At 36.6% G+C, this 6000-nt stretch overlaps 1 protein-coding gene across 5 annotated transcripts in view; it reads right to left on the reverse strand.

Moving 5' to 3' along the window:
* The window catches only part of LOC129732086 (protein madd-4), a 588842-nt gene extending 584318 nt beyond the window's left edge, over positions 1-4524 (reverse strand). For all 5 annotated transcript variants that reach the window (XM_055692596.1, XM_055692595.1, XM_055692594.1 and 2 more), the window contains exon 1: positions 3384-4524. The gene's annotated coding sequence lies outside the window, so the exon portion shown is untranslated. The remainder of the gene's footprint in view (positions 1-3383) is intronic.
* Between the last annotated feature and the right edge of the window lie 1476 nt (positions 4525-6000).

A 6000-nucleotide genomic window follows, 5' to 3' on the forward strand; every position in this document is an offset into this window, starting at 1 on the left:
AGATTTAGATACAGGGTGAGAAATAATTATCCATGTTTTATGTTTCAGTGTATAACTAAGATTTGACAGATGTTGAAATGAGCTTACCTATACAATTTTTAACTTTGGCTATGTGTGAACAAAACCACGAAATCTCCTTTAAAACAGTGTGCATTAAGTGTCATAATAAAGTCAAGTCCATTACGTAGTACGGTGATCGAGTTGTATAAACAAGGAAAGCGTCCAATAAGTATCGCTAGTATGTTAAAAATGCCTATACAAACTATTAGAGACGCTGTAAAACTATAAAATGAGCTAAGAAGTTTAAAGGACCGTTCAGGAAGAGGCAGAAAAAGAACCGCTAGGACCCCTGGGAACCGAATAATTATTCGTCACCGGATTACCGTGATTCTAGAAGGTTAATTCGAAAAATGGCAAAATCATTAAAAATTGACCCGAAATCTGTTCCGTACTATTCTTCACAAGGATTTAGGAATTCTTTGTTATAAGTTTTCAAAAAAAAACTTAAATGACAGGATGAAAGGAAATCGGTACCGAAAACCGAAGATTCTGTTGGAAGAATTTATCGATGGACGCCATCGCACAATTTTATTCACCGATGAGAAAATTTTCACTGTAGAGCAATTTCATAACCACCAAAATGACCGTCAACTTTTGTGTAAAGGCTTTTCCAAGCGATTGAACGTAGCTCGATCACATCATCCAGTTTCGATAAAATCCCCTTTAATATTCATTGAAAATGGTGTAAAAATCACAATTTGTTCACCAAACGCTTTTAACCGACGCAGTGGCACCCTGGGCACGTGTACAATTCGGTGAAACTAAATGGACATTACAACAAGATTGGGCTCCATCGCATGGATCGAAAAGAACACTGAAACTCTGTAACAGACTTTTTCCGAGATATTGAACTGAAGATGAATGGCCTTCAAACTCTCCTGATTTAAATCCAATGGACTATTCCGTTTGGTCTATTCTTCAATACAGAATTTGTACTAAAACACACAAATCATTGGATCAAATGAAAGCTAGTCTAACCAAAGCCTGGGGTGTCATATCTGTGGAAGAACTATCGTCCATCGTCGATAATATCCCTAAACGATTGAAGCCGTGCGTTGGTGCCAAGGGTGGCCATTTTGAGTCCGTGATGTAAATATTACAAACCATGCTAATGTATTTACATTCTGTATAAATATGTTGTTGTTTAATATTGAAAGAATAACACTTTACACGGATAATTTTTCCTCACCCTGTACACGCATCTATTTTCAAGTTGTTTCGAGCTTGAGTTAAAAAATGTGCAAACCAAAGTTGAATATTTCTTGAAATGTATGTTTTACTGAAACTTGTCATTATTGCAAAACTTTTGGAAAAAGTTCAGCGTGGAAAAATGTAGGACGAATTGTTACGTAAAAGGTATGATTTAATGGAAATACTCAGCTAGCTGTTTTTTTGGAAATAGAAAAAAAAACCTGAAAAACTTTTCACCCCTCAAGTAAGCTCACATCTATGCTTTGAAAAAAGAAAGCAAAATAAAAACAAGAAGAGCGATAACAAATTTAAATTCGCGTTTCAGTATTGAACAAAGCAATTTCAAATTTTTAATTGGCTGGAACCATTCGAATTAAGTGCAGGTCTCATTTATGAAAGATAATCACCAAACCGACACTTCAATGGAATGAGGAATATTTAATAGAGATAATCTGACACAACTAAAAGGACTGCCGATAATCGCCTCAATATATTCAAATTCATTCAGATCTACGAAGAGTTTCGTAATTGATTTTCAAGTATGATAAATAAAGAAATTGAACAGAAACGAAATACGACTTAAATAGAAGCAGAATGAGCAAAAAGTTCCAATAGAATTTATATAAATTTATTTATTCATATATTTATTACGAAGCGGGATATCGTGAGTTTCGCATTCAACTTAAAGGGGGATATTTAAGGTAAATAAACATTAAGTTAAAGAGACATGCACTTGTCTGAAATCCCCACGAAGATTATGTGTATGAGAAATCCTATCTCCAAATTTTGGCTGTGCATTGAAAGCACTAAATCATCTCTTTGTGAATTTTGACAGCTTAGCTGTAGTACCAGCTTAGCAGTTTATTGTTAGACTTGCTGGTGAACGTATTATTATTTTGTTGAACCTCATAGATCTTTTGAAAAGTTATTTGAAGCACCTATATCGAAACGAATGCGAATATAAATACCAAAAATAAATTGTTAAGAGTGGAACGAGTGCGAGAGGTGGTTTCAACGCAAAATATTAATTTCCGTACTTTTATTCCTCCACTCTGTGTGAAACATTTATTGCTATTGTTGAAAATGCTCAAAGCTAGCAATATCAGGATAACACTGGTAAACACAGGTTTTACCCTAGAGCTCGAACTGAAAAAATGAAAGATAATAGCTTTTTAACCATTCCTGTAAATGTTGGTCTCCTAGTGAAGATATCTTTTTCAGAGACTTAGACGAGTTTTCCCGTTAGCCAACGTAAAAGCGACGAACACTTACTGTGCGGCATTTTGACGAACTTCTGCATACACTTGGGGCATCAAAATTCATAGGAATAGTTAAAAGGCTACGATGTTTTAAGGCAACTATTTTGAGCATTAGGGCAACATTTGTTTCGCTTTTGTCAACCAGTTGGTTTGCCGATAACCATAAAGTATTGGGTTTAACGTACGATGGAAACATTAATAAATTGATGAAATTTTTGTGGCACTTTGCGGTTTAAGCATTACAAATCTTTACAATATTTCTGATAGTCACAAAATTTTATTCTATAATTTATCTATAATTTATCACATAATTTTTGTGAAAGGTGTGACTTCAAAATTTTTCGGTGTCGATTGCGATTAAACTTAGAGGAAAGGTATTCTGGGATTGGAATTCGAATGCAGGTCACTAGCTTAGTTGGCGAAGACGTAATCATCTATACTAAGCCACCATATTATTAATTTTTCTTTTTTTTTTTTCAAAGTTATTGCTGTATTTTGCATTTTCTGTATGCACAATTTTGATTTATGTAATCATTCTATCATAGTCCAAATATTATTTTGATAATGCTGCTGTGTAAATAAATCATAAGATAACTTAATGAATTAAGTTTCTCTTGTTTCATAAACTTAACACTAATACCAGAAATTGTGTGCATTTTAAGTACGTGGAAATGTGAGTGTAAACCCCATTTCCATCAACGACCGATCCCACAGTATACATACATTTAATGAAAATTATATGCTCCCCCAATGGCAAAAATTAGGCAACCATTTGCTACATACAATAAAGCTGGATTATATTAGGGCATATTTTTGTCTCTTTATCACTACCCAGTTTCGGAAAGAAATCCGCGATGTGAAAGTTTTACTTACAGAAACATGATAATGGCCTCCGCCCGCAGGATGGGTGTTGTTATCCAGAGGATTAGTACGCAGCCAGCAACCGTAACCTCTCTGCCAACCGGCGATTAGTCCTACCCTTAGGTCCGTAGCGTGAACAACACTCACAACAGCGTAATCCGTTCGTAAATTATTTGATTATTATATTTTACATTTATATGATGCAACACAACGAAAAACTTTTTCCACTTTTTTCTCTATATTCAATACACATCAATCACAAATGGTTGAAATTTTCCCATACAGATTTCGCACGATCTGTTTCACTTTTATCACCAAATTATTTTCTTCCAAAGCAAACAATCTGAACACCAGTTGTTAGAATACTAAACCGCAACTTTTTCTTCTGGTCAGTGTCAGGCGAACATCAAGCCCCCCGAAGCAGATGGGCGTATATCGATAGGTGATTATCCAATTTCATGTACACAACTTTTGTTTTTATATCAGTAATAATAACTATCCATATGAATTTATCGTTTAAATCACACTCTACGCAGAAACGATTCACTTATTGTATAGATTATTATTTTTGAGATTTAAACTAGCAGCTTTGTTCGCTAACAACAAACCACAAACATGAAAACTAACTGACTTATTTCGATTTGAAAATCACTTCCCAAGTTGGTAATCTCTCGTCGCTTCCAGTTCACTAAAACACCACAAACACCAAATTTCTTCCCAGCTTTCTTCCGAACGAGCCGATTAAAATTTAATGAACGATTAAGAATTACTTTTATGTTTTCTGTGCACTCTCTTCACTGCATTGCTTTTTTAAACCGCCAACATCGCAGCATTTGAAGCAATCACCGAATAACGAAAAAACCGTAGCCTTTTTTCCTACCACTTGTTCACCCCTTTTATCTAAGCACAACGAACCGATTCGCACGATGCTTCTCCGCTGATAGCTGATGATGATGATGTGATTGAATTAGATTGTCCAGAAAGGACCACTCCACTTTCCTACACAGTTGCACACCAACCAGCTGTATATCTATCTGCATCTACATGCACTGCCAGATTTGTATGAAGACGGTGTGAGCGGCACACGTGTGAACACCCGACGGACGGCACAAGCTCCGAGATACCGACAGCACCAAGTCCCGCATGCGAATGACACTCGAGCGCACCGAAAGAATAGGACGATCCCTTCGTCTTCGTGGCTCGTTAGCATGCATGTATACACTTCTTCTCCTGTCGGGCGAAGCGGAAAAGCTCCGCATATTTCGGTTCCGTTTTCGTGGCGCCGTCGCTGGGATTTGGGCCCGCGGCGGTGGTGGTGGTAGCCGCGGCGACGAGGGTGGTACGATGCGACCGAGCGGTCCACGCGGAACATGCCGAACTGTGTTGCCTGCTCTCACTACGGCATCGGTTTTATGATTTCGGAGCGGGAGAACTGAGCTCAACTAACTACGATAACCCATGCTAACCCATGCATAGCATCATTGATGCTAGCAGCTCGAAGGCACTCAGCGAAGATGACCATTAGCATGAGGTATAATCGAAGCTAGCATTTCTTAGATGATTTGTTATGTATGATATGGTGCTTCCACTAATTGTAGCAGAATAACAGCGCTTTGGTTAATCATATGCAAGTCCTTAAGAAGAAATCGTTAATAAAATTTTAGACTTAGCATATTCAGTTTTAACTTTGGTTGAAATTTCAAATTAAACAATTTAAATTAAATATCAACTCTGACACAAATCAACAAATTCATTGATCGTGATACTTCTATGTCCACATCTTTATTTTCTAAACTGGAGTAAATTTTCGAAAAGGAAAACTGAAACCATCAGGGATGTTACATCAATCGTTAATACTTCCTTACCCACATGGAAAATTGCAATTATCTGTACATCAATGCATAAACAACATGTTCAACAATTTTGTGATACGTCAATCATAATTATGCCTAAAGCCCTAGAAGACAGTGAAAATAAATGAAAAGATTCAAGATTAAATGTCGACGTTCACACCACGCACCACGACATCAAGAGTAGACACTAAAAATCTGCTGTAGTATTCTCCTTTTCAGTGTCAGTTTCAGTGGTGTAGCCAGTATTCGAAAAAAAGGGGCAAGTACTGTTAAAGTTGGGGTGTTTCAATAAGGAACGGCTATTTATCTAATTTATTTTCTTGCTGTTATCCTAACGCTAACGAGTATATTTGTCATGCGAAAGACAAGGCCCAGATGTTAGCATTATTTCACATAGATTTTGGAAGAATTTAAGGTAATAGTAAAACCTGAAAATCAAATAATTTTATTTATGGAATTGACTAGATACCCTGATTCGTGACATACATTGGTCAACACAGATTTTGCTCTAGAGCTCAAACTGAAAAAAATCTGAAACGTTAAAGCTTATTAAACGTTCTTCTGAATTTTGGTGCTCCTAGCAAGCTCGGAAGTGTTTCGAAAGGTCGCAGAGTAATTACTCGCCGGGTTCATCGTTTCTACGTTTGCTTACGAGCAACTTCATTTAAGTCTTTAAGGGCTTTACGCATTCTGACTTGGCTCAGGGCACTAACACTCACTTAAATGGTTAAAAAGCTATAATCTTTCGTATTTCGAGTTTGAGCTGTAGGGTAAAC

This window comes from Wyeomyia smithii, chromosome 3, assembly GCF_029784165.1.
Source record: "Wyeomyia smithii strain HCP4-BCI-WySm-NY-G18 chromosome 3, ASM2978416v1, whole genome shotgun sequence".
Lineage (NCBI taxonomy): Eukaryota > Metazoa > Arthropoda > Insecta > Diptera > Culicidae > Wyeomyia > Wyeomyia smithii.